This window comes from Ixodes scapularis, unplaced genomic scaffold (assembly GCF_016920785.2).
Source record: "Ixodes scapularis isolate PalLabHiFi unplaced genomic scaffold, ASM1692078v2 PGA_scaffold6__148_contigs__length_123643588, whole genome shotgun sequence".
Lineage (NCBI taxonomy): Eukaryota > Metazoa > Arthropoda > Arachnida > Ixodida > Ixodidae > Ixodes > Ixodes scapularis.
The window spans coordinates 100,197,504-100,207,713 of record NW_024609881.1 but is presented as its reverse complement, the minus strand read 5'-3'; the positions used below and the strand labels follow the sequence as shown (position 1 = coordinate 100,207,713).

The 10,210-nt window shown below is 41.7% G+C and overlaps 1 pseudogene; it reads left to right on the top strand.

Moving 5' to 3' along the window:
- The first annotated feature begins 1,999 nt into the window (after positions 1 to 1,999).
- On the top strand, positions 2,000 to 9,894 carry LOC121833025 (annotated as a pseudogene).
- The last annotated feature ends 316 nt before the right edge of the window (positions 9,895 to 10,210 follow it).

Here is a 10,210-nt window from a genome sequence, read left to right as displayed (position 1 = left end):
TGTGAGGACACGTCGATTTTCTAGCAAACTCTGTGATACAAGGAGGAGTTAGAGGCACTCAAAACGTCCCCTTCGGGGAGAATGAAAACTGCAATGCAAAGAGCTGTGAGGTGAGGTAGAGGAGACAACCCCGAGGACGCTGAAGGGTTTGACAGGTGATAACGTGGGGGACAGCTTCAGCAATTACAAATGTGTACGTAACTTTAGCTAGGCGACGCAGTATGTTGTAGGGGATAAATATTGAGTGAAAAACTTGCAGAGATTAACTACACTTTCGTCATCAGTTGTGTTGTATTCTGTTGTTCAATTGCCTGACTACCAAGTGTCCCCCCCCCCCCCCCCCCCCCGCGGCCCGAAAAAAAAAGTGTTTGTTTTAAAGCAAATTTCAACTATACGACTTGGCGAACTATCGTTCTTCGCCCAAGTGTAACGGTAAGGGTCCGGGCCAGCTGTAAAAACGTCCGAAATAACCGTTTTCTTATTAAAAGGGGACAAGTGAATTCAAGAAATTTTAAACGAAAACGAACACGTGGTTGTTACTGGCGTTATGCCACAAACGGGTCCTGTTTTTTCATTGAGGGTTTCGGAAAATCACGTAAAAGTTTTGATTAGGATAGCGGCTAGCTCTGCAACTTTGACGTTTCGTCCGGACCTCTAGCACTACATCTGGGCTGAGGCCCAGCATTAGGCCAGAGATAGTTCATTTCTGCACAGGGGTTAGAGGGGAGGGGGGGGGGGCAGTCTTTACTTTTTTTTTCTTCAGTGGCACCCGGAACATTAGCCTTTCAATGAAACGGTTGAATCACGTATTATGTAGCATATCATTATAGCTTGGGTCTCATGTATAAATTTTCGGTGTGCCACAGAAATCCGTACTTATCACGGGGCTTATGTCAAAGAAAATCGGAAAAGGACGTGAAATCTCAGAAGTCTACAGGAAAGATACGCGTGACCCAATTATGTGAAAAACATTACCCTTTCTGATAACAGAAGATAACCATGTAAAATATGTTATGACGAAGAAAAAAAAGCAGACTTGCGGACAGCGGAGTGGGATCTGTGTTTCGACTGAATACTAAATAAGGTTGTATATAAATATCGTACTCCCATAAAGCTTGAAATTTTTCTCCTTAAAGAGAGATCCTCCTATTCGTCTGTGTTCTCTTGTTTTTCTATGTTATGACTAATCTTGGTATGGCTTAATTTTCGGTGTTATTCAGCGTTCTCCGAGAATAGAGAAGCTTAGAAATAACTCGATATGCATAATCTGGATGCTTGGGCTAGTTGGAAATTCATACTAAGGGTGAACGTTTATTTTCATTTTTATATTTAAATATTTTTTTTAATTTATTTTCTTTCATTCATTTTTTAGTAATTTAAGAAAATAATGGCTTCTAACTTATTTTTTAACTGATTTTAACTTTATTTTTGTTGTCATTTATTTATTTATTAATGTTTGTTGGCTATTTGGTTTTTTGTGTTTAAAAATTTAAACCGTTCTTTTTAACGGCGAGGGAAAAGAAGATGACGATTTGAGGAAGAAGAAATATATCACTGAGTTCTTAACGCCGCGAGTCTGTTTCCTTCTTGTGTGCCTGTGAGTGTGACTGTATGTCCGCGCTGTTCCACACAAGTAATCCGATATGTTTTGATGTAAAGATCTTCTGACAAATAATTCTTCTTGATAAAAAATAAGAAACATATTAAAACTGAGGGGGTAGTTTAAATACAAGACTTTTGACCTGTCCTCTAGCACGCGACAGGCTTCAGTTCATTTTCCGCGAGCCGCAATATACGTCAAGCTCAACAGAGTCTTCATGCAGCCTACATTCAATACATATGCAAACCACGTAAAGGGGTTTAAATCCAGGAAGCTACTTTATACATTCAGGATTACAATGTCGTAAACCCAGATCCGGTATGCATGCATATGCGCCATTAATATTCAAGATTTATGCTCGGAACACTTTTGCAGGTTGACCCTGACTTTTGGAGATACATGCTCGATTGGCACAACTACTATAGAAAACAACGCGGGGCGCCACCTCTCGGCTATAATTACAACGCAAGTATATTTACAACGTTTTGTTCGTTTTTACAATCCTTCACTATGCTGTTCACATCGAAAATTGCTTTATCAACTCGTACATTATATAATAATGCATTGGTCCTTTATAACTACAACCACAGCATCTTCTTTGTCAAACAGAGTTTTTAAATATGAAAACTTACTTCCTAAAGTATATTCAAGGAGACCACTCTAAAAGTTGACCTGACATGCACATCTTTAAAATGTACAAGTATGGTCTATTGGTGCTTTCTAGGCGAAATACTCGGCCAATTATGAATATAATGGGAAACCTGAGACTGGGGTGGGAAAAGTAAAACGCGAAGACTGAAAAACGTCAAGCAACATCTGCCGTTTGGGAATCTACCCTTGTAAGGTGTAGTTTTTTTTTTTTTTGTTTTTTTGTAGGGAATGTTATAGGTTGTTACAAGGTCGCGGTTACAAGTAGGCAGTTCCGACGTGTTAACACTGTGTATGTGTGTATCTTCGAACTCTGTGATTTGCTAGAGAAATGGAAGTGTAAGAGTTCGTTTCGTTCTTTCTGGGAGGTCAAGTTCTTTGGTTTGTGTTCAGTTATGAACCCCTGCGTTCGCAGACGGCAGGATGGTGGTTATGCTGAACTGTGACCCTTTGTGTAATTCTTTTGTAGCCGAGGTTAGGGGAGATAAAGGGCAGTACATTGCATCGAAAACCTTCAGCGTGTGGCTCATAGAGCCCCTTATTATATTAAACACAATTTGCTTGACATAGCGCAGGTTTTCAGATAAAACGCTTAATCTATATCTTTAATGAGATTAGAGGAGACGAATCTTGATATTTTTGGCCCGTACCTTTCTAGAATCACACAATAATCTCCGACTTGACACCTTTATAATACCTTTGCTGATGAACAATTTACGGTACTCAGTAATTGGATTATCTAATACCAGACATACGAAACAAAAATGCAAACATTCAAGAAATTAATCGAAGCTCTGTGTCTAACCACATGTATAAAAATTTAATAAAAATAACCTTCTGTTCGGTGCAGCGAACAACAAATTTAAGCATATATGTGTAATGTATTTTACCACTTCTTTGTATGCCTCTTATAATTCTATTGTTAGAAATGACTTCTCTATGCCATAGATTCAACTACCTCAACTATGCTGTAACTACTCTATACAAAGTTTCTCTCTTCGTTTTCCTGTTCACTCATGAATGTTTGTCATTAGTGTTTTTTCGTGTTGTGCTGGGCATTGTCAACCGCCAACGGGGAAATATCAGCCAGAACATATCTGTCTTTTACCCTGTTGTCGGAGACTTAAAATCTCACTAGACAAACAAACAAACAAAAGAAGGTCTATTTTTTATTTTGTTAAAAACTGTGTGTGTGATTATTTTCTTTTTACCCATTTATTCTATTTTGTCCTCTTGTCGTTGGGTTTTCTAACTTCTTCTGATTGTAGTGACGGTGTCGCAGACGTGGTATGTAAGTGGTGTACGAAATAAACTTCGTAACTGGTTGAGGCGCTGCCTGTTTTTTTTTTCTTCCTTTGCGTTTTTCTTTTCTTAACCATTCAAATTACACCAACTCGCTTAGATTTGACCTTTTTTAGCCAATTATGTGTTTAAATATAAATGTCTTCCTTTAAAATAGGGCGTATGCTACACCAATCAGATGGCCTAGAACATGTGAAACGTCGCACTCAGCACCATTCAGAAAACCTCTCTACATAGCGGAGTATTATATTGATATAATATTACCTGAGCTCGCCGCTTCGAGTGCCGTAATTGACTGTTGTGCCGAAGATGCGTGAAAATCTTTAAAAGCGAAGGCGTCACCAAAAGGCGCGAATGAAAGTCATCGTCGTGCTAAATATTTCAGCAAATTACTTAAGAGATTCAGGCAGAACATAAATCGACTTTATCATTCACTTTAAAAAACTGGAGTGTCTTCTTTGCCACAAAGCGTTTAGAAGAGTCAATCGCACCAACTTACGGAGGCAGTTTAGCGAATGTTTAGCCCAACAAAAAGTGTCTGCACTCTGGCAATGTGCACGACGTTTCACCATGCCCACTGCCAGATTGCGGACAGCTTTACTCCTGCCTAGGCATATTTTCATCACCGTCATTCCCCAAGCTCTCTCCTTTGTTTGAACCGATTAGCTCTCCCGACTGCTATGCTGGAAAGCAAACTCTTCGGATTTCTTAGAGTGTTGGAACGTCCAAAATGGTAACGAGTTAATAAACGTGCTTATCGCTGTGGAGAAAACTGGAACTATTTATGAGAACCTCATCTGCTACAAAAACAGTTTTAAGTGCATTCTTCAATACTCTTTCCTCTTGACGCAGTTACAAGCATGGGCGCAGCTGTGGGCGGAAAGGCTTGCCCGATATGATGTTGTTGAACATCGACCACCAAGACCGGACCCTTACGATAGAATGGGCGAAAATATCTACTGGAAGACACTAACTGCGCCCAATTTTGTACCTTCAGGTAAGTAATATAGCACTGCCTTTTTCTGCAGTATTTTATATGTCAAGATTTGTTTAATAACTTTTTACCTGAGCCCCTAAAAAAACGTCGTGAACTTACACAGGACCGTTTGGTAACAAAACTGAGCGTTTCAAGAAAACGTCGGCTTTCATTTTGAGAATTCCAGGAGTCTGTTCTAGCTATTTTTGCCCTCACCTGCAACGTTTTTGCTTTGTGTGTTTAAATAGAGGTGATGAATTAGTAGACGTTGTAATCTTAAAACATCTTATTTTTTGATCCCTCATATAAGCCAAATAAATCCGAGTAGAAAATCTGGTGTGGCTGACATATAATTTCTGCTGTATGCCGTACCATACTAGGTCCGAGCGAGGCCGACACTACAATAAAATGTATCCAATCAAGCAGCTAAAAAAACTGCATCGTCATAGCCCTCGTCTTTATATGCATGTGCTACCAGCGGCTGAACCAATTCCCGCCCATAAAAAAATGCACGATCATGGAGCATTCACTGCGCATGGGTCGTTTAGTTGGGGAGAGCCAGAGCACGAATACGACAATCGCCGTGACGAGGCACTTTAACGGCGCTTGTTTGGCTCCATGGGATCGTAGCGTCGTCAGCTCAGCTCGATCCAGGCGTGAAGCACAATATAAAGTGCTAATGTGCAGGTATATTCTTCAGAAATTCGTCTTGTTTGCATAACGGGCAGTATATGAAATATATTACGATACAAATAAGAACTTTGAACAATTGTGTTTTATTCGTGCACTGGAAGCCTATAATCTTGTCTACAGAAGAACCCATTTTTTTTCCTATACTGGTATTAGATGGAGACGCAGTATATCAGTTTGGCAATTAAGCGCAAGTTGAATGGCATATTACGGCCTCGTATTTCTTCCATCAGTGGAGGATTCTGCAGAAGAAATATTACGTAATTTTACTTTGATGATACGTTGGATAAACTCCGATTGTAAGAAATACATGCCAGCTGGGTGAAATATTGTATTGCTTTAATAGGGTACTCTCAGTGGCTTGAGCTATTACCTAAGCATAAAATGAAGCTATTCAATAAACCATCAAACAAAGTGTGCCGGGATTTCTGTTACAGTAATAACGCTCCTCTCATGGCAAAACTTAATTTATTTAGAGGCCACAGAATTTGCAAAGAGGGCGAGCGCACTGACATGAAAGCAGGCATAAACATTTCTAATCCCCTATTGAAAAATTTTGTAAACTGGGCCAGTTCAAACAGGCTTATTGCCAGTGGTTAAATTGGTTGAACTGGACAAACTGAAACTGCGCAAACTGGTCTTACTGTGAAACTGCATACATGCCTTACTGTGAAAATGTGTATACTGCTAATACTGTACGACTGCGTATAATGGTCCAATCCATGCAGTTAAACCAGTTTAACTGGTAATATTGACAACACGGGTCTTCAACAGATAAAATTGACTATAATTCCACAAAAAAATACACATACTTCAGACCGCAAAAATTAACATATTTAAAATTTAAAAAAAATGCCATGATATTCATTAGTCCCAGCCGGTCGGCGAGAGTTTCCACATCTACTGGAGTGTCGGGGCTCCGTTGGTGGCTCGCATAGTACCTCAAAGCATCTGAAATAAGAATACACATCAGTAATGAGAGCCATGGCAGATTTGCTTGCACCCCTGTTCTAAAACTATATGTAACTAATGCCACGAATAAAAAAATATGCACTATTATAAGCAGTATCTGAGGGAATATGGAAGCATGCGCCAACCGTACATGTGGTGCCAGTCTAGCGGCAATGAAGTATAAACCGCATGTAAGCGATTTGGCGAGCGACAAGACAAGCGACGACGTTCCGCTTCGCTGTCGCTCGGTCACTCGTGCGACGAGACAAACCGCATGAGAGCGACGGCAGCAAGCTTCCAAGGCAATGAGCGACGACTTCCAGGAATCCAAAAACCGAGCGACGCGACGACCGACTGTGGGAAATCTCCGTCACTCGTCGCTGACTCTCGTCACTGTCACCGTCGTTCGCTTAATCGCTTACATACGGTTCAGCCTTTATGCAAAGCAACGCCCAGGGGTGAAAAGATCCTGCTGTTGTTACCCTCTTCCTGCCTCCCCAGTCTGTCGTCCGCTACGAAACTCGCAACCACTGGTAGAATATCTCTGAAGCTGCATGTACACTGGCGGTTGTATTACTAGCATAGCTGTTCCAAATCGAGTTGCAGAAAGGTTCAGTTTCTCGTGCGCCTGATTATGAAAATGAACTCAAATGGTCAAGCCTGCTTTCCTGGCTCGCTGGCGCGGAGACAGAGTCAGCCATTGCCCGCGCCGCCATGAGGACGGAGCGAATTTCCGAACACCCCGTTCTGAGACGCAGAAATTTCGCCCGCGAGCGAGTGGAACTCAGGCGGAGGACGTCGTAAGCCACAGGAACCATCGGCAGAGGCAGCACTCAACGCTCCGGCAAACAATCTTATGCAAACACAGCTTGAATACAACTTATAACCTCCCCAGGCAAACAGCGGCCCTAACAACAGGGTTGCTAGGTGTTTGAACTCCAACCCGCCAAACGTCTACAAGATATAGCCCAAAAGTAGCCAAATGTCGATCCAGAAAAATAGCCCCAAAAATAGCCCCAAAAAACTTATAATTTGAAACGTTTATTTTGAGCAGAAAAGACACATAATCCATTTTAATCTATCAAATGCCCCAGAAATGGCGTCCCTTGCATGTTCGGCGAAATTCCTGAAACGCTCGTTCAAGCACATGAAAACATACCTTCCACTGTGTGGGACGCTTAGTATCGGTGCATGGTGACCAGAATGACGTCACGGGAGAACTATGCAGAATTGAACACAAAGTATCAGTGCACGCCAATCAACAGACCACCTAAAGAATGCGTAAAACAGGTGCTGTTAAGGCCGCAAGGAATCGCGCCGTCACTTGTTAAAATGGAGGAAAAACAGCACATGCTTGCATGCTTGCATCCAGACGAAATTCGGAGGTAAACAACTGCACAAGGCGCGCAAAAAGAAGACGAATTTGTTTGCTGTCGCAAACTTATCAGGGCTAAGGGACTGAAGCGCCAAATGCTCACGTAACTTACTCTAAGAAATACATTTTAACCTATAAACCGAAGTGCTTTCTTGCATGCAAGAGCTGCTGCCGACGCCGACTAACGCTTCGAGCGGGCACGAGGGGCGCGCTGATTGGCCTGCGCGCTCCCTGTCTTGGCACGTAAGCACCTCTCCCCTTCCAAGGCATCCGCGCTCCGCTGGCTGCGCGTGGGGACAATAGTGAGTTTTCGTCGATCGTTTTCGCCGACCCGCAACGCTCTCCGCCACCCCGTTACGATACCCCAAAACTCTGCCGTCAATGCCATCGGTGCGCAGACGCAGTAGTGGCTTCTTCGTTGCGTAGGGCCTAGCGGAGGGGGAAACGCGGTCTACGAAAACTCCGGTCCCAGGGCCTGATCTCCGGTCCCAGGGCACCGGCGCATTCCAGGCGCCTGGCGCACAGGCGCACTGCCACATTTTCCCGCGCTTCTCCAACATCACCTGGGAGGCTTACTGCCTCGGCCTCTGGCAGTTGCGCTGGAGCCTGGAAGCAGCTTCTCAGAGCAGACCAGGGTGGATAAAGGCCGCGTGAAAAAGCGGGAAAATGATAAAGTCCAAGTGTTTCCACTTGGACTTTATAATTTTCCCGCTTTCGATTGGCCAGCAGAGGGTATATTAAATTCTATGAGGTGATTGCATCACTGAATTCTTCACTTGTCACGAACTATTGTTGCAAGCTAGCCGTACATGCGTCAAAATAAGGCTTTCATTTGGTCTACTAGTCCGTTATGCGACATCTGCATAGAGAAAATGTTCTGTAAAGGCCATACATTTACTCTTCTGTGGCAAATTTTATTCTAAAAACACATATTTTCGTATAGAATTAATAAGTCTTGTTCTGCCAATTTTTCTATTTATTGTGAGTTGCGTGGAGTGTAAAAGTCTAATTCGCTCAAGTAGAAAAAAAAAATAGTCATTAATGCGGTTCTTTCGCTTGGGAGTTAAAATTAGAAACATTGAAACCAACTTGATCTAAATGAAAAAAAGGCCAATGGGATCGAATCTAATGGTTAATTACTTTTAGCTGGGCATAGCTTCACCTGTTCAACGAGCACTTTCTTTAGTTCCGCTGATATGACTTGTTTAGATACAGTGAGACCAGTTTCATTGCCAGTTGTAACTGTTTGACTGCCAGTTAGAACATTTCGACTGCCAGTTCAAACTGTTTGGCCTGCCAGCTTGAACATTAAGACAGCAGTGTCGCCAGTTCAAGCTACCAGTTTTGCCTGATTAGCTACCAGTTGGAACTGTACAAATAACAGTTTAGCCAATTCAGCTGCCAGCTTGGCCAGTTAATTTTCCACGTTGGGCCAGTTTCGACAGTTTGATTTCCAATTAGACCGGTACAATTCCACTACATCCAGTTAATTTCGGGTTTGGCCAGTTCATATCCAAACTGGTTTATAATCGTTTTAATCAATAGGGTCAACATGGCTGAAAAATATGTAACATTTCCATGCACGGATCTAATACATGTTTGTGGCGATTGACCAGCTTATGTGCCCACTCGTAGAAACTTCGTGTTCATTATCATAATTGATGCCCACATCTTCTTTTAAGTTAGTTAAGTTCTACAAATATTTGCGAGTGTTCACTACTTTAATTGACTCGTTCGTGGTTTATGCTTGGTCTGCTGGGCAAGTTGGCAATTAATATTTATATCAAAACTAGCAAAATAAAATACGGGCCAAAAAGACGTTTGGCCTTTGCGATTCTTAGTCGTTTTATCCCGTCTTTTGTTTTTTCGCCATTTTTAATATGAACGTGGTTCACGCTTCTACATTTCGTCTTAATTCAATAGCTGGACCGACTTTATGCTTTTCTTGATGTTTAACTCGCAAAAGTATAAAACAAGAAGACTTCCAGTAGAGCACTTAACAATATCAATATACTGTTCTTACTGAACAGGTTTCATCAGAGATCAGCTTCATAGAATATACCTCAAAATTCCGAAGAGCTGCTCGACGGATTAATCTTAGACATAATTTTTACTCCTTTCTTTTCAGAAAAAGAAGTTACTTCGCTCTAATTCAACGAAATATATAAATATAATTATCATGACCCGCGGTTCAGTCCAGAGACGTCCCATTTCACACAGATGGTGTGGAAAGGAACCACACTTGTTGGATGTGATTATGCCCGCTCACAATACTCAAGGACGATATATGTTGTCTGCAACTATTGCCCTCAAGGAAACATCCAAGGAGAATTTGCTGACAATGTTCGTTAATAAACTTTGTAAAATAATCTTGCACTGCTTTTAAATAAGGGCGGGTATCATGAAGATTATTTTTTAGATGGAACTTACTCCTTCTAGTGCAAGCTTGTCTATTCTCCCGAGGGCTAGTCTCAGTAATTCAAGAGTACCTTCGTAAGGTTTGTATACAGGATGTTTTTTTAGCTCCACCACATGTTCAAAAAAAGGGAACGTGAGATAGAGTAATTTGGTCCATTCGGAAATGTTCGTGGCCATGGCGGCCTCTAGAAAAAAGGTGATATTAAGTAATTAGTTGGCTAATTAACTAAAATGTTATAACTAACTTTTT